The 19,172-nt window shown below is 46.7% G+C and overlaps 1 long non-coding RNA gene across 3 annotated transcripts in view; it reads right to left on the bottom strand.

The window, feature by feature from the left end:
• Nucleotides 1–3,394, bottom strand: part of LOC142047338 (uncharacterized) — a 41,055-nt gene extending 37,661 nt beyond the window's left edge. For all 3 annotated transcript variants that reach the window (XR_012656583.1, XR_012656585.1, XR_012656584.1), the window contains exons 1-2: nt 3,332–3,394; nt 701–779 (exon numbers count right to left, since the gene is read on the bottom strand). This is a non-coding gene — a long non-coding RNA (uncharacterized LOC142047338). The remainder of the gene's footprint in view (nt 1–700; nt 780–3,331) is intronic.
• Nucleotides 3,395–19,172: the final 15,778 nt, after the last annotated feature.

The raw sequence follows: 19,172 nt of genomic DNA on the forward strand, positions 1-19,172 counted from the left end.
CCCTCAAAGGAAAAAATTGTTCTAGCAAGCCCTGTCTTCAAAGTTGTTTGGGGATTTTCATTTGCTTTCTCCCACCATGGATTTTTCCTTGGGACGGCAGCAAAAGCACTGCACCGAAGGGCAACTCTACAATAACTGGTTCGTGCATGATGGTGGGTTAGGAAGAAGACTGGTTCCTTTTCAGATTCCCAAGGAAGGAAGAAAGAAAATGGCGGGGGAGGGGAGGGCACACACTGTACCTTGAAATTGTCCTTTTAACAATAATTCATAATTAGCCACTGATACCATTGAAATCTGACATGAAACATAATGAGGCCTGTACTCCCATGGCCTGCAGCTATGCACTTCAACAGAAGACTCTCAGATGCAGTTATCACAAAGGGGGGGGGGTCTTGAATGAAATGGCTGAACAATGGGTCACCCCATAAGGGGACTTGGCCTTTTAATAATCATTGGCTCCATGGAGAAGGCTGGGAGTAAAGATAGGGTGACCAGATGAGAGGAAGAAAATATCGGGACACATTGGGAGTGGGGGGTCACTGCGAAGTATCAGGAAAATTGCGTCCTGATCAAACATTGGTCAGGACGCAGGACAAACGCCTAAGTATCGGGATAGTCCTGATTTTATCAGGACATCTGGTCACCCTAGGTGAAGATAAGAACACTGGGCCAAGGAGGTGTTGTGTTGGTAGATACTCACACACAGAGCTGGAGTCAGGTTTCTAGGAGGGAGAGTCTAGGCTGCAACTGATTCAAAGTCTCTCAGATCCATTAACTGCCTGGTAAAGTAAACAGCCATTTAGAATAGAGCAACTGTCCAATAAAGTGGAAATATCTGTGTGACTGGAAACATTAGCTGGGGAATAAGCTGAACTCTTTTGGCCTTAGTTTTGCCTGTTAAATATCCAATGTCTTTTGACAGGCCACAGATCCCTCTGGCACGAGAACCTGAAATCCCTAAAAATTATTTTCCAAGAGATGGGGAAACTGGAAGCCTCTGCTAACACAGCAGCCGCATTGGAATGCTGAAGTGGGGTTCTCGGGGCCAGATTCTGCTCATTTTTATGTCCTTTGCAACCCAGCTGATATCACTGTGGGACGCACAAGGCATGAAGGCAGAATTCGGCTGCAAGGTGCTGAGTGACTACTGGGAAGTGCGGACCTCAACTTCAACTTGACCTCAGTGGGAGTTAAGGGTGCTCAGCACTTCATAGGATCAGGCCTTAAATCCAATGATTGTCTGGCTTTACCCGAGTGTCTCCTACTTTAGGTCCTCTGTCCCCCTCAAGCTGCCTCTGAGTGATGATGCAACCAATGGTCCCTTCACTACTTCCATCGCTCTCTTTGGGAGTTTTGTCATTGACTTCAACAGGAACTGGACCCAGCCCACTGTTCTGGAGACAGATGTGGTAGATGTAATTCCCATAGTAGCATTCTCACTAATGGCGTGAGTATGAAAGCCCAGGCCTAGATCTGTCCTCACAACCCTTCCCTATTGGGTTATGTATGATATGGAAATAAAATGGGATGATCCAATTAGGAATTTGTGTTAGATGCCTGTGTCTTATGTACAAAAGCAGAATAAACCATGCCACAGCTCCGCTGGCAGTGGTCTCCCAAACAAAGCTGTAAGACAGAGGAAAGGGGGACTGCCAAACTGAGAACCTGATCCTGAGATTTTATGATTGGTATCATTCACGGCTCTACTGTTTCTTGCTACTCAGGTAAGATGTGCTCTGGTCTGCCTGGGGAGCACATGAGGATTTGGGAGGACATGCATCAAGAGGGATTACTAAATGCAACTGAAATAACCAAGCGTCTCTAATATAAACGAAGTCCAAGGTCATGCCTGTCATCAGATCACTAATCAAAGCAAGCGGCTCATCATGAATGGAGTGCTCATCCATGAAAATAAGATTAGGCTCCAGCTGAATCCAGCCATCTTTAACGGATCCTACAGTGGAGCGCTTTACTGTAACAAAGGGAAGAGCCGGAAAAAAAAAATTAAATTTGGACATTATGAAATCCAAACACCAGAGACTTTCAACAGACCAGTGCACTGTCCGTGTCTGAGGTGGAAGGGAAGAGGCCAGAACAGCAATGCATACCCATGGAAGTAGAAGCAAACCTCCGATCAGTGATGTCTCAGTAATGAAGGTAATAGATGCTGCTAGAAATTCAGCAAGCCAGGACAGGCACACTGCCACTGCTGGACAGGAATGACCATGGGATGGCCAGCAAGAGGATAACTTTCCACAACAAGGTTCATTTTTTCCAGCAGAAAGGCAGGAATACAAATATTTAAACAGGAGAAATGGAGCAAAAATTGAACTTTCCCTTTTTTCAGCCTTCTGCACTTGCACACCAAGATTTCCTTAGGGCAGAGGTCCCAGGAAAAAACAGAAAATTCCAGCATTGAGCTTTAAACAAAGTGGTAGGATATAGAGACTTCTCCTGCTAGATCTGTAATTGAAGTGGAAATGAACTGCTGTGGAATTTTACGAGGAGCTGTATACACAAAACTGTCCTTCAAATCTCCCCCAAAAAACCCCCTTCTGCTGTGTACCCACAGAACACTCAGTGGTTAGCCAGATGTGTGCGGTGACTGCTGATTGCCACATTGATCACAACTGCCTCATTGTTACCTTCTCCTCCCCCTGCATGTTTCTTGTATGCATCTCTTGCCTTAGGCTTAAATTGTAAGCTCCTTGGGGCAGAGATGTCTCTTTCTTTATGGAGGTAGAGCACCACACATGTACAGGCCTCAAGGCACTATTAGAACACAAACAATAATGTTTATGCATTGAGCACTTAAATACTGACCTACCACTCCGGGCAGTGACTCAACTCACTCCTTACCAACCAGGAACAGAGTGCTGAGCACTTAAAGAGTCAAGAAAGCAGAAAGAATAAAAAAGCCCAGCATTTGTCTGAGAGTGTCAAGCCCCAGGTGGAATCCCATCCAGAATGGACTAGTTAACTCCCTGCTTAGGTATTGTGAACATACAAGACAGAGCACACTGAGCAGAGTACGCAAGCAACTTTGGGGACTAGCCATCTCCCTGGCCATGTACAAGAAATGCCATAAAACAGTGCCACCTGCGAATTATATGGGAGGTGAGAGAAAAGCGGGCTGGAAATGGACCCAGATTGGGGTTGTCCCTCTTTGTTTTCCACAGTTGTAAGACCATTTTCTGCACTCTTTGGCAATAATGATTCTCTTGAAAACTTTAAGAACAAAACCATTGAGGAAAACTTGCTGATAGTCTGTGCTTTCTGTTGGTGAACCAGCTGATCCACCCCATTCTTTATTAATTATGCAGATAGTCGCCCTGTGTGAAGAGGTACAGTTCCTCAGTTAGCATGGATATAATGCAGCAGCTAGGAGTCCGAAATATGTACACACGCAGGCAGATCTTTTGCCTTCTCCCTGCCCACACTACCCCTACAATCTTACAAGGCTACCTGGCCATTCATCATTCACATAGCAGGCACAGTTAGAAAGTCGGGCAGTGTGGTGATAAAAGGTACAACGAAATAGGAAAGAATCATGCCAGTTGCCATAAGAAAAGTTGCTCCCAACAAACTAGAGATACTTTACGCTGATATATCCCTCTTTGTACTTGTGGTGGGTATAGATACGTGAGATGGTTGAGTTCAGGATCCTGACAAAAGGAAGAAAGGAGAGCAGCAGAATGCGGACCCTGGACTTCAGAAAAGCAGACTTTGACTCCCTCAGGGCTCTGATGGGCAGGATCCCCTGGGAGGCTAATGTGCGGGAGAAGTGAGGGAGAAAGGAGTCCAGGAGAGCTGGCTGTATTTTAAAGAAGCCTTATTGAGGGCAAAGGAACAAACCATCCCGATATGCAGAAAGAATAGCAAATATGGCAAGCGACCAGCTTGGCTTAACAGAGAAATCTTCAGTAAGCTTAAACATAAAAAGGAAGCTTACAAGAAGGGGAAACTTGGACAGATGACTAGGGAAGAGTATAAAAATATTGCTCAAGCATGCAGGGGTGTAATCAAGAAAGCCAAAACACGACTGGAGTTGCAGCTACTAAGGGATGTGAAGGGTAACAAGAAGGGTTTCTACAAGTATGTTAGCAACAAGAAGGTGGTCAGAGAAAGTGTGAAACCCTTACTGAATGGGGGAGGCAACCTAGTGACAGATGATGTGGAAAAAGCTGAAGTGCTCAATGCTTTTTGTGCCTCAGTCTTCACAGACAAGGTCAGCTCCCAGACTGCTGCACTGGGCAGCACAGTATGGGGAGAAAGTGAGCAGCCCTCACTGGAGAAAGAAGTGGCTCAGGACTATTTAGAAAAACTGAATGAGCACAAGTCTATGGGGCCGGATCTAATGTATCTGAGGGTGCTGAGGGAGTTGTCTGATGTGATTGCGGTGCCATTTGCCATTATCTTTGAAAATTCATGGTGATCGGGGGAGGTCTCTGACGATTGGGAAAAGGCTAATGTAGTGCCCTTCTTTAGGAAAGGGAAGAAGAAGAGTCCAGGAAACTGCAGGCCAGTCAGCCTCACCTCAGTCCTTGGAAAAATCATGGAGCAGGTCCTCAAGGAATCCATTTTGAAGCACTTGGCAGAGAGGAAGGTGATCAGGAACAGTCAACATGGATTCACCCAGGACAAGTCATGCCATACCAACCTGATTGCCTTCTATGATGAGCTAACTGGCTCTGTGGATATGGGAAAAGTGGTGGATGTGATAATTTGGACATCAGCAAAGCTTTTTGAATATAGGTTCCACAGTAGTTCTTGCAGCAAGTTAAAGTATGGATTGGGATAATGAGTATAAGTGGTAAAAGCTGCTAGCTCATCGGCTCAGATGGGTAGTGATCAATAGATCAATGTCTAGTTGGAGCCAATATCAAGGGGTCAGTCCTGGACCGGTTTTGTTCAACATCTTCATTAATGATCTGAATGATGGGAAAGATTTCCCCTCACAAGTTCGTGGATGAACACCTAAACTTGGAGGGAGAGGTAGATATGCTGGAGGGTAGGGAAGGGTCCAGAGTGACGCTAGATAAATTGAGATTCAGCCAAAAGAAATCTGATGAGGTTCAGCAAGACAAGTGGGCAGAGTCCTCCACTTATGACGGAAGAATCCCATGCACTGCAGCTACAAGACTAGGGACCAACTGGCTAAGTGGCAATTCTGCAAAAACGACTGGGGGTACAGTGGACAAGAAGCTGGATATGAGTTAACGGTGTGTCCTTCTGCCACGAAGGCACCTACAGCAATAATTGGCTGTATAAGAAGCATGCCAACAGATTGAGGGAAGGTGAATTATTCCCCCTCTTCAGCACAGGTAGGCACATCTGGAGTATTGGCATCCAGTTTTGGTCCCCCCACTACAGAACGGATGTCGACCAAAATTGGAGAGAGTCCAGCGAGGGCCAAACAAAAATGATTGGGGTGGCAACATGATTTATGAGGAGAAGGCTGAGGAACTGGATTGTTTAGTCTGCAGAAGAAAGCATGGAGGGGGAATTCGACCAGAAGCCTCCAACTACTGAAGGGGGTATCAAGAGAGGAATGGAGTTAGGCTTGAATCTCCGATGCAAGAGATGAACAGAACAAGGAGAAAATGGTCTCAGTTGCAGTGGGAGAGGTCTAGGTTTGGATACTGGGAAAAAACTATTTCACTAGGAGGGTGGTGAAGCACTGGACTGAGTTACATAGGGAGGTGGTGGAATCTCCATCCTTAGAGGTTTTTAAGGTCAGGCTTGACAAAGCCCTGGCTGGGATGATTTAGTTGGGGTTGGTCCTGTTTTGAGCAGGGGGTTGGACTAGATGACCTGCTGAGGTCTCTTCCAACTGTAATCTATGATTCTATGACCTACAGGAAGTCTGACAAGAATCTCTCATGCTTAATACAGGCATGATACCATATACAGATCAAGGCTTATTCTGAACCAGAATTTTCTGGCACATCAATGAGCACACTAGCCCTCCTGTTTCTTAGGTGTTACGGAACAGAGCAAACAAACATGGTCCTGCTATAGCAGACAACAAAGAAGGCAGTACAAAGAAATCTCTGCAATTGAGAATTCCAAAAACAGAAAATAGAGCTAGACATGCAGTGGAACGACTGGAAAGCACATCAGACAAAGACAGAAAGTCTGCAAATCAAAGGCCTCGTGCCCCAGCAACAACAAGGTACACCTGACATTTGAGTCACAGCAAGTATGCTGAGCATACGGTTGCAGACTGAACACAGATTTAAAGGCTTAGCAAAAGAAAACATACTTTGACTGGGATCCATTTGTGTTGCTTTTATTTTTGATATGTAAAGAGGGCTCCAAAGGCTTTTTTGAAGAACAGCAGGAGTCTTATTTTCTGCTTGTTTTTACATTCAGAATTCAGGTCTTGGCTCCCCTAGAAGACACTGGACATGACTGGAGAACTAGAGGAACAAGGAAGCGAAACCTGACTAACTGAGAAGTGAAGTGAGTTTTACTGAAACTGACTAATACTCTGATGGGAATTGTTTGACTGGTTGGTGTTCAGAGAAAAGCTGTCTTGGTTGAGGTGTCCCAGCTCCTTCAGGTAAAGGCTGACAGAGCTGCCACCCACATTTCTGAGTCAACTAAACTCTCCAACAGAACCAGGGAAAACAGGGCTGGCTTTAAGCCGATTCGCCCAATTCCCTGGAATTGGGCCCTCCGCCTAAGAGGGCCCCGCACCGGCCCCTAAGAGGGCCCCACGCTGGCGCCTTTTTAATTTTTACTCACCCGGCAGCGCTCCGTGTCTTCAGCAGCATTTCGGCAGAGGGTCCTTGAGTGCCGCCGAAGACCCAAAGCAAGTGAAGGGCTCACTCCGAAGTGCCGCTGAAGACCCGGAGCACCACCGGCTGAGTACAAATCAGGCCCCACACTTGCTAAAGCCGGCCCTGAGGGAGAACCAGATTTGGCAATCCTGATACTTCCACTGTAAAGAAAACAAGAAAAAAAAACCTGTAATCATTGTAGGAGGAAGGTCACAAAATCTTTCTTTTCTTTATACGTCCTAGAGCACCAAAAAAGGGGCACCACCACATTAATTTTCTTCTGAAGACCACCTTTAAGGAATTGCACTTTGGAGCTTTTGGATGAAGGGATAGCGGTCAGCATGTCAGGTCCATGGTAACTCATCAGTTTACTTGTTTTTCATTAACACTAAAATATGACTCATTCCTAACTCGGGCAATTCTTCCTTGAAAGTTTTGCCAGAGCAAGGGTTACTGGATCTGGCCCATTGACAGAAAGACAGAATAGTGACAGCAAAGGAAAGCGAATACGTCCCTCCAAAACTAGCAGGAGACAATCCTTGATGGGGATTGGCCTTCGTACAAGCCACTCCATTCTGACAGGCTAAAGGTTTCCTCCCTCCCCACCCGACATGTTTTAGGTGGGCTCTGCTCAATGGGCTGCTCTTGCAGCAGGAAGGAAGGAAGCAAGCACCACTAACTGGAACAGAGAAAGAAAATCACAGAAAATCCAGACCACGGTCTCACTCAATGGAGCAATAAACCCCTTCAGGGGAACACTGAAGAGTTTGAACTACCATCTTCTACCAACTCCAGCACAGGGACAGGCCAGCGCATTTCAGACTCACTCAAACATCACTGGTTCAGACAGTTACATTATGGGTTGCGCATTCCCACTCTGAATAAAGGTCTGAGCCAAGTCAGATAAAAAAATGATCTAATGAAAAATTAGTCTCCCCAGGTACCCTCTTGGGCTAGCCTATCTTTGGGTGAGTTCCTCTAGCCCTAAAGAGAGCACAGATTTCCTTTTCAGCAGGAAAAAGGTGGTTGGCTTGATTAAAGTTTTCATTGATGACAGGGGGAAATAGTTTAGGTTGTTAAATGAGCAAAGCCTAAAAACATGAGGTTCACCAATAGGTTTGCCCATCTCTACTCTAAACCAGTCCCTGCAGCTTCTTCTGCATTAGCACAATGGTTAAATGAGGGCTGGTCTACACTGGTGGGGCGGGGGGTGTTCAAACTAAGATACGCAACTTCAGCTACATTATTCGCCTAGCTGAAGTCGAAGTATCTTCGTTCAACTTACCTGGCTGTCCTCACGGCAGCAAGTCGACTGCCACGGCTCCCCCATCGACTCCACTTATTCCTCCTGCAGAGGTGCAGTATGGGCGTCGATTAGCAGATCGATTTATCGCATCCAGACGAGATGCAATAAATTGATCCCTGACACATCGAACAGTACCTGCCGATCCGGCAGGTAGTATAGACGTACCCTCATGAGACAGGAGAATCACAATGCATCCATTCTCTCTCCATTAGACTAGAATCTACTGCTAGAATGGCTACTTTAAACAGTGACATTATGAGAAGTACCTAGATTTCTTTAAAAAATACACAGCTATTTCTCTCATTCCCGGCCTATGAGAGGAACTTAGTGAATAAGTCATAAATATTTTTTCAGTTAATTAGTTTTGCCTCTTTCAGTTGGTGAATTGTTTGCAAAGAAATCACAGTTTTCTCAGATGATTTTGATTTTCAGATGAAGTCAGTGAATAATCCTGCAAGTAGTTCTTGATCTGTACCTTCCGAGGTCCATAAGGATTGCCAGACCAGGGTCAAGCTATTCCTTTGTCCTGTCTCCAACAGTGGCCAGCACCAGAGGAAGATGCAAGAAACAGCATAATAGTCATTTATGGGATAATCTCTCCACAGGCGAAGTTTCTTCCTTCCGTAGTGCAAATATCCCCTATTTATAATTCCAGGTGTTTTGGAAATGGACCACAGGGCATATTTCTATTCTAATTGGTTGAGTATAACCTTTAGAACAGATTCCACATATAAATTATTATAACTACAAATTCAAAATCATCTCTCCACAAATATTCTGCACTAGTTGCTTAACATTTGCTGTTTTGGCAACCATTCCTGCCGGTAAATTAATTCACTAGAATATTCATAGAAAGTGCACAGAAAAGATGTGCAAACACCATCAGGGGGAATGTGCTAAGATTTAAAATATAGTCATGAATCATTTGCTGTATTCAGTCAACTCTATCTGTGATTGGAATTGTCATGACAAATCACCCCAGTTTTTGCAACAGAAAATATTACATTAGCAATAGCAATTTTAGGTGACTAGGGTAGTATCTCCATGCACTCATACTAGAACTATAATTTGAAAACATGTTCTCACTGCTAAAGAAACAAGATGGGCCAAATGAATCCATAGCATCCATGTGACTTCAGGGGAATTGTACCAGAGATCAGCGTGATGCAGTGTTCCCTCTGGGATGAGTGATTTCTTGCAGGTGTCTTCAAAGAACAGACCAGAGTACTTAGATACCTGCTGTGGGAAGTGTTAATCATATTTTTGACTGTATGGAACAGTCACTCAGTAGAGTTCCCTGCAGATAGGGTATAAAGGCTGATCTCTATGGAGCAGCTCTCACTTACACCGGAGTGAATTTAGCCCATAGAGTACACCATTAACAACTGAGCACCCAAATTACATGTGGTCTTTCAGCAGACATAATCATGGGATGTGAAACCACGGGCTGCGGTGCCTGGTTCCAATGTCTCATTATTTAGACAATAAAGCTGCCCTTTTTGCTTTTCACATCCATCTTCTTCCTGGGGAAAGAAGAACTTCCACATATTTTTGGGTAAGAAAAGATTCCATTCAGTGACATAATGCTGCGATAGCAACATGGAGAGCTAACAGGGACACTCCTGCCAAACCACTGTTTGCACAACCAGTCTCTTGACTTATTGCAGCTCTGACTTATTCGGAAGGGCTGGATCCCTCTGCAGCAAACCCACACAAACTCAATCGCTTGCAATTCTTTCTTTGGACATTACATTTAGCTGGAATGGAGATTGTGTTGTCGGTGTTGCCTGAATTACTCCAAAACAGGGTATGCAAATGGCTCTTTTACTTATGCGGACAAGATAAAATTTTTACTTCATATTAGATAAGCATCTGCTTTTCTTCAAATAGAAATATATATGAACTGTGTGCTACAGCAAGACACTCCAGCACATTACTGCAGTACGTGGGACTATTAGAACACAATTATACTGTGATGGAACTAAAAGAGAAATCATCTCATGTAGGGACAAACTGTGTAAGAGCAAAATCCTGCGAGACTTGCAAAGTCATTGGAGGCTCAGAACGCAGTGGACATGCCGTGGTGGTTCTCTGCAGTGGAACATAGACAGCAGATATAGTGGGCCTGTTGGGGGCCTAGCCAGGGGGTGCCACTTAAGAGGAATTCATCAGGCTGCATTCACCAGCCTTCCTGCAAAACAGAACGGCTGTGGTTCAGCTGCACATTAGCTATGGGCTGTGGAGGATTGAATCCCTCCATTACATGCCTTTGAGCACATTTGGGTGAGTGCTCTGCTTGTGTTACTTGGACTGTGCACCATTTCCCAGGATTTGGTCCCTACTCTGCCCATATTCGGTCGCAGCCATCTTATTCTCCAGAATCTGTGCACATGCACAAGGACACAACATTATTCCATAGCATTAGAAGTCTTGTAACAGACTAGCGAACCTGACGTCCCATTGGATGGCATCTTTTTAGGATATCAGCATTGCTACTCCCTTGTCTCCTACATCCCTGTTGTTTTGGCCATTTTGCCTCTGTTGCACTATTCCCTTCTCCAACTTAACTGTCTTGCATTTATATCAAATAAACAACCAACATCTGATTTTGAGATTGCCTGGCAAGACCAGCTCTCTGAGGCAAAAAGCAGGAGGCTACATAGAGAGAAGATTTAAACATTTACTGAAAACAAGATAGAAACATCTAAGCATGAGACAGGTTCGATTCATATGTTCTAATGCTTTGATTCATCAAGGTGTTACAATACTGTAGCCAGGTATAGAAGGATTTCTGAGATAAAAATTACTTTATTATTTAGACAATGGTGGTTGATTTACTGATCATCTTAATATAACAAGTAACATTTGATTTTATATTGTAATAGTCCAAGGCCAAGGTTACATGAAGTAAGTTCGCCTACCTATAGTGAATTCATCTGGCTATGTGATTATTTAAACCAAAGCAATGAGTTTGGATTACTCAAGGATCAGATAATAGGCCTCTTAAGGACACAAAGAATGTATTTTTCCCCATCTCCATACAGTTCAAAATGAGAGTAAAAAAAATCAGATCAGCTTTCTGGGCATAGCTAGTGAATGACCTGTTGGACTGAAAAGTCATGTCAATATTTTAGTAACTTTTCTCTGCTGTGTAAGATTTCTACAGTGTATTCCTTAACTTTCATATCCATTCACACTGTGCATATTTATACTGTACATATCAAAACCAGTTCTGTGTGTTCCTGCAAAAAGGAGGGGTGCCGGTCCAGCTCTGAATAGAAACCCTGGAAGGAAGAAAGTACATGTTCATGTGAGGAGGAAAGAGTTGAAGGGAACATATCTGAGCATCTAAATCCGATGAAAACTTTCATTTCAGTGACAGAAGGAAACAAACAAATGAAATGTAGTGCTATAAAATGTGTCTTCTAGCAAAGCAGGAGAGTGAACATAAGTCATTTTAGTGATGGCGTTAGGCACGGGCTGGACTGGCAGCTCCCTAGGGACCCACCTTTCAGAAAGACACCAGGAGTGTGGGAGACATTCCATGGCAAAAAGCAGCTGTTTGGAGAGAAGATCCCTGCACCTCAATACTCCATCCTTAAACCACAGGTTACAGGAGAGGTCAGCTGACTACCAGAAGACAAGTTCCCTGCGCTAATCAGAGAGATCAGGGAGGAAGGAGCTCAAGCTGGCAGGGACAAAAGAAAAACATGATTCCAGAGGGAAAGGGATGGGAAAGAGACAGGACTCCCACAAAATCAGGACAGTGTGGAAGTTGTAATAACAAGTTACTAATATTGGAGTAACTATGGACACAAGATGATGTGTGGTTAGTCTGTTTGTGAATGTGCTAATATTTATGTTAAGACTCTAAACGCAGGGCTGGCTCCAGGCATCAGTGCAGCAAGCAGCTGCTTGGGGCAGCCAACGCAAAGGAGCAGCATGTCTGGCTCTTCAGCGGCGGGTCCTTCCCTCTGAGAGGGACTGACAGACCCTCCGCCAAAGAATAGAATGAAGCAGGGGCGGTAGAGCTGAAGTGCCGCTGATCGCTGCTTCCCCCCCACCCTTTGACGCTTGGGGTGGCAAAAACACTGATGCCAGCCCTGTCTACACAGTGTGAACTAGTTTTCAGAAGCTTGAGCAGCATGTTTGTGGAGGGATTTTACAGCAATGACTAAAAGATACTATATGGCCCCAACCCAGCAAAGAATTTACACATGTGAATAGTCCCAGATAAATCAAGGGATGCCCCACTGAGTCTTATAAGAGGTAAGTAATATTAATACAAGGGATTGTTGCCAACTCTCATTATAGTTGATGTTTTCCTCAAAGCCCCAGCTCTCAGGTTCATCTGATTAGAAGAAAATCTCTACTTCATTTTTTTAAAAGGATTTTTTAATCTCACAATTTTGGGGCTCTGGCTGACAATTTTTGAATGAAGAGGTTGGCAATACTCAAAAAGGTTCTGTGATGTCGGACAATTGATTTGTGAGTGCCCATGAAACAGCACCAAAACAAAATTACCCTTTATTTGAGTCTCCAAACCACCATGGTGTGGACAGGACCTCTTCTGGCCATTTTGCATACCTAGCACCTGAAGCTTAAGTCATCTGACTATATGAGGAGACATGTAGGAAACAACACAGTGGACAAAAGTACATCTCACTTCTGGTGGAGAAGGGTCTGATCAGTGGAGAAGAGGAAGGAAAACAAGAAATACAAAGGGAAAATAACAAGGCTGCCCATTGCTGCAGAACCTGCCCCCCAGAACGCTATGTTTGGTTGTGCCAGAAAATATGTGCTACAAGCTTGCGGTGGGAGTAGGCTAAGCTCCCCAGTAGCTCTTGTACAACACCTAGCGTAAACCAAATGGAACTTCAGTGGTTCCCCGCCTAGAAAAAGCAGGTTGGGCCCATAAACAGGCCCACAAAAGAACGAACATAGACATTGAAAAAGGAGTCCCATGGATTTTAAGTCCCTATATTTCTCAAAGCCATGCTGGTCTGTTAAGAGCTCTTGCAGTTTCTCAATCTAAGGTTTGTCTACTAGCTCTATCCCTGATCAAACTCCTCAAAGGCCACCCTCTCACAATACTTTCCCTATTTCAGTTCCTGCTGTTTTCCCTGGCCAAATTTCTGAGCTTCTCTTCTTTAGTATAAATTTCCTAAGCCAAGGCCCAGGACTTATTTTTATAGCCCCACTCCCTATCAGGGCAGAGGCCTGGGCCTCCCAGGTGCAGTGTATAAGTGAGGGAGGAAATAGCTTCATCAGGCATTAGAGAATCAACACTACTCATGCTGGCTAAACCCACCACAAGTAAACTTCTTGGGAAAGTGTCTCAATCCAGTCTCAGACCATTAAACCACAGAGATGGCTCACAGGAGTCTGTCTAAATATATAACTAGCTAATAGTTTGTGATCTAACCTTTCCATAGTGGCCTAATTGATTAGTACCTGCAGTGGGGGGTGTGGCCTCCCTCCCAGATGGACAGAGAGACAGCCATGACTGCTCTCTGGTGGGTGAAGCCAGGACACCCATGCCTGCCCCACCAAAAGCAGAGGGGGGGCAGGAACCAGAAATATATAAGGTGGGCTCTCCAGCTTTCTTGGGGAAAGGAACAGGATATCTTTTTCCTGCTGCTGGAGCTTGGAGTAGACAGGGCTACTATAGTGCCTGAGACCTGGAGGGATTGCTGGTTGCCAGAAAAGCTGAGGCACTGTTGGGGCTGCCTTTAGCAGTTTACCTTGGTGAGATGACTGATGTCTCTGGGACCCAGGTTGCCACCTTTCTAATTGCACAAAACTGAACACCCTTTACCTGCCCCCTCTCTGAGGCCTTACCCTCCCTCCCCTTGTTTCAGCCCATCTTTCTCTGTTGCTTGCTCTCCCCTGCCCTCACTCACTTGCTGGGGGTGCAGGAGGGAGTGAGGGCTTTGACTGTAGGTGTGTGCTCTGGGATGGGGATGATGGACTTGGGGTGCAGGAGGGGGTTCTTGGCTGGGGCCAAGGGGTTTGGAGTGTGGGAGCAGGCCTTGGGGTGGGGGAAGGGGTTGAGATGTGGGAGGGGGTGTGGGCTCTAGGATGGAGTTGGGATGTGGGAGGGGGTTTGGGGTGTGGGCTCTGGCTGGTGCCTACTTCAGGTGACTCCTGGTTGGCAGCACAGAGGGGCTAAGGCAGGATCCCTGCCTGCTGGCTCCATGCTGCTCCCAGAAGTGACCAGCATGTCTGGCCCCTAGGCAGAGGCATGGTCAGGTGGCTCTGTGCAGTGTGTGTGCTGCCCCTGTGGCTCCCACTGGCTGTGGTTCCTGGCCAATGGGAGCTGTGGAGGTGGCACTGGGGTTGGGAGTAGTGCACGGAGCTCCTCTGGCTGCCCCTCTCTGCCTAGGAGCTGGTGGGAAATGCTGGCCACTTACTGGAGCTGCGTGGAGCCAGGGCAGGTAGACAGCCTGCCTTAGCCTCGCTGCACTGCCAACGGGCCTTTAACAGCCTAGTCAATGTGCTGACCAGAGCTGCCAGGATCCCTTTTCAACTGGGCGTTCTGGTTGCAAACCAGTTGCCTGGCAACCTGTCTCTTGAATGGGAGTGTAGGAAGTGGCCTAGGGAAGCAGAATATAGTCTGGCTGTGTTGCTGACTGACCACTGGCTAACATGTTGTGGCTGGGCTCCCTGCTGCCCCAGTGGCAGACCACTGCCGCTATTAGGGTCCTGGGCTGGGACCTGGTGGAGTTGGGTGGGCCTGCGTCCCCTTGCCCCCTACCACTTCAGCTGGGGGTGGCAAGCCCCTCATTCAAGGCCAAGAGAGCTGTGTTTGCTCACAGTCTGCCAGAGACTAGTTCCCCTCCCTGCCGCAGGGCCTGGGCTCTGAGGTTACTAATTGCTCTATCCCACTGAGTGGTGGAGGCCCTGGTGCTAATTCCCCCCTGGACTGTGCCCCTCCAGAGGCCTTGTTGCAAGGGGTGCGGCCTCTCTCCCAGACTGAGGGCAGCTGCAACTTTCCTACAGTATTCCTGCTTGCACTTCATTCTGCTTTATTTTCTGCCTGGCAGGAGAGGAACAATTCGGTTCCATAGGTGAGCAGGAGCGTTGTGTGAGGAAGTGTCATGAGCAGTGTCTCCCTTAAATGCTGCATGGACCATTGGTGTTCTGTGAGCATCCCACCAAGTCCTCACTCACTGGGCCCAAGCTGTGCTGAGCCATAAAGATCCTCCGTGAGCAGAGGATAGCCCAGAGCTGTATGAACTCGGGGCAGAGATGGTGTATGAACTAGTCCATGTTGTGGCAAGTCAGGTGACTTAAACCCAAGGTAAAGGAATGAGGCAGCTGCTGGCCTGTCCTGGAGGAAATGCAGACTGGGAATAGCTAATGGGATCCAGAAAAGTTCTTAGATGCCCAAGACCTGGTTTTAGGCACCACTGTGAATTCCCACTCAGGAGCTGCTGACCCCCTTAGGCATCTAAACTCACTCCGTGCCTATGCTCTTTCTCTGGGCATACGGACCAGGCACCTATGTCCTGCCTTAGCATGTTTTCTGCTCCCCCATGAGAGAGGTCCAGATTCCCATTTCCTGCCTAAGCCCCAGAGAAACTCACAAATGGGAAAGAGGCTTTTGGCTGTCCACCCCCTGGGGGTGGGGTGGGGAGCCCTGATTGAGGGCAGGCAGAGAGGACAGCCCTCCCTTATAACCTTTTGCCCTGGGGCTAGGGTACTCACCCAGGATGTGGCAGACTGCCAGTTCAAGTCCCCTCTCCTCCAGAGGAGGAGGAGGAATTTGAAGCGGGATCAGCTGCCTCTCAGGTGAGAGCTCCAACCAGTAGATTATGGAGTCACTGTGACTCTTTCTTTCATGGGCCCCATTAACATATAAAGATTCAGTTGCTTAATTAAAGTGAACAGCTTCAATAGGCAGGGCTGTCCCTATGGGGGTGTGGGGTCTGGGACAACCCTCCCCCTCTGGCCCAGGCCCCACCCTGTCCCCCAAACCTCCATCCCACCCCTTTCCGGCTTCTGCCCTCTCCCCTGAACAATGCTGGGAGCCAACGGAGTGAGGTGGGCTGGGGCCAGGTTGCTTGCTGGTGCCAGGCCCCCTGCTAACCTCCCAGGCTGCCCTGGACTTGAAGAGCAAGGACCAGGGCGGTTGCCCCGGTCTGCCCTATGGACGGGATGGCTCTGTCAATAGGAGAGATTGCTGGAGCCCCATGTCAGAATTTTCCATAGTCTAGTGGTTGGGACGCTCACCCAAAAGATGTTTGGGCCCTGTTCAAATCCCTTTCCCCTCCCCCCCACCCCAAGGAGCACCAAACTTGAAAGTGGGGGTTTCCCACATCCTGGGTGACTACCTTGGCCACTAGGCCAAAGGTTGCAAGGAGGGTCTCCCCCTCCCAACCCATTTTGTCTTAGATCCCGCACACAAGTTAGGCGCTGAATGCCTATCTCCCCCTCTTTCCCCCCCATTCATGGATCACAAGCAGAGGGAGGTGCCTTCCTGCAGCCCAGACCTAAGCACTGTGATGTTTTGGGGACCACCCATACTAGTAAGGATGTCCATCACCTCCACCCCTGTAACTGGGGTGCCTTGGTGCCAGGCAGCTCTCGTTCAGAAGATTCCTGACGCCAGGACCCTGTCCACATACACAAAGTCTCACCCTGCAAGGAATAAGTAGGCCAAGGTAACACCTACTGCTCTTCAGCTACAAGTCTCCCCAGATCCATCCTCCCTGAGCTCTTAGGTACTGAACATTCAGCACGTTCTCCCTGGTTCGTCACCCCTGAGGAGTGACACCAGCCCCCCAGTTATCAGCTGACTGTGGCACACACACCCCACAGACTTGCATACCAGATAGCTGCTTGGGAGAGAAATAAACAATTCATTTAATAGACAATGACATTAAATAAAAGGGGGGAGCAAACGTTTCAAGTTATGCAGAAAATAAAGAAAGATGCAACTTTAGGCTTGACACTCCCACAGTAGATAAAATCCCTTTTCTAATCCAAGTTGCCTTTGATCAGTTCCCTAGTGTGCACCTCCCTAGCAAGTGGATCCAGTGTTTCATGGACAGCTTCCTGTCCTCAGTTTCTGGATGGATTTCACTTCAACCTCCTTTCATTTTAAAGGGATTTATAGGATTTTTTTCTTCAGTCAGTATAATATTCAAAGTGGGAAAATTCCCAGTTGTCTCAATGTGTTTCCATTAACTCCTATGCCTCATTATTGTCTTTTCCTGGGTTGTACAATGGATCAGTAATTCAGTCCAGGTTTGTGTAAACAGCTGGTTTCAGAGGCGTCTCTCCCTCTCTGATTGCGCTTTGCCCTGCTGTGAGGTAGAGCCAGAGCTTACAAGCACAGTTCGCTCTATACACAAATACAGAGATTCATAACCACAGCCTGATGCATAGCTCATAGTGATTAAGTTTAGAACATTACAAGCTTTTATAAAAGACCTTGCTCAATATACTTCCATAGTATGATGACAACATACAACCCACAGGTTCAATTGCTCATTCTTGGGGGCCTATCCCTTGTTCTCTCCTTGGGGTGGCAGGTACCTGTGACAGTCAGGGCCTGAGAGAAGGACGGGGCTTTGCACATGCCCCTCTGACCAGCATCTCTCATTGCCTGGCTTAGGTGGCTCCCTGCTGGCTTTGTGGATCACGGCCTGTCATAAGTAGATAGGTAAGGGTTAATTTTCTTTTACCTGCAAAGGGTGAACAAAGGGGGAACCAAGCACCTGACCAGAGGACCAATCAGAGACCTGGATTTTTTTTAAAGTCTGGAAGGGGACTGGAAACTCGGGGTCTTTTTTTGTTTTCCTCGGCTGTGAGTAAACAAGCTTTTCTTCTAACTCCATCTTCTTTCAAATATTCCACTCAAGTGTGAGTACAAAGGAAACAAAGTAATCGGCTGTGATGTGCTTTGATTTGTATTTACATGGATGTTGATTTGCTGGACTGGTTATAATTGGTGCTATCTTTTAAATCAGACTGTTTTATTCATATTTTCTTATAAGCAAGAGCCTGTATTGATCTCTTAAGCATAGTATTATTGTTTTGTATTTTCTTTCTTTTTATATAAAGTTTGTTTTTAAACTGTTGGAGGTTTTTGGTTTTTCTCTGGTAGGCTACAGGAAAGGAGGGTAGAAAATCTCTTTATATTAGCTTTACTAGATTTGAATACATTCGCCTCAGGGGAGGGTGATTTTCCTCATTTGTATTTGCCTTCAAGGAAGTTAAGTACTGCATCGCCCAGGCTTCACAGAGAGGGAGCGGGGGAGCAGATAACGAGGAGACAAGGAGGGGAGAACTTGTTTCCCGGTTTGAGATAGGAGACCCAGGGGTCTGGTCTTGGGGTCCTCCCAGGGAAGGTTGGGGAGGCCAGAGAGGGGGAGTGTCCACCCAAGGAATTTGGGGAACCCAGGCTGATAGTAGCCTCAATACTATCTGGTGGCAGCGAAATAAGATCCAAGCTGGGTATAAGCTTGGGGGAGGTTCACAGTAAACACTCAGATGTTGAACTCTAAGTCCAGATTTGAGACAGACGTTTACCACATGGCCTAAGGCACCTACCTGTCCCTGTTCACTGTATAAGGAGCCTGGATGCCAAATTCAGACTCTGGGGATCATATGTTCCTGTGATTTTTTTTTCCTAATTGCCTGAAAGTTAGGTGCCACAGCACTCAGTGCTATCATGCCTACGTCCCTCTTGGGACCCTGCTCAGCCTGCCTTGTGAAGGACTTGAAGTTCAGTTGCACAAAGTCATTTTTTTGTGCAATGTGTTGATCCCAGGTAGAAAGCTGGACAAAGACCAAGTCCCTGTATGAGCTTGGTTCACACTCTGGCTCCGGAAGCCCAGTTTCTGTTTGTTTCTTGCACTGGGACCAAAGAGGCCTGAGTATCCCTGTCTGCAGCCCGCCTACTCAATCAGAGGCCCCTGCTAGGAGCTCTCCAGGTAGGCTGCACCGAATGACTTTGTTACTTCCTACCAGGGGGAGGGATAAGTCAGTGGTTTGAGCGTTGGCCTGCTAAACCCAGGGTTATGAATTCAATCCTTGAGGGGGGCCACTTAGGGAACTGGGGTAAAAATCTG

The sequence above is a fragment of the Chelonoidis abingdonii genome, chromosome 9, assembly GCF_003597395.2.
Source record: "Chelonoidis abingdonii isolate Lonesome George chromosome 9, CheloAbing_2.0, whole genome shotgun sequence".
NCBI classification, from domain to species: domain Eukaryota; kingdom Metazoa; phylum Chordata; order Testudines; family Testudinidae; genus Chelonoidis; species Chelonoidis abingdonii.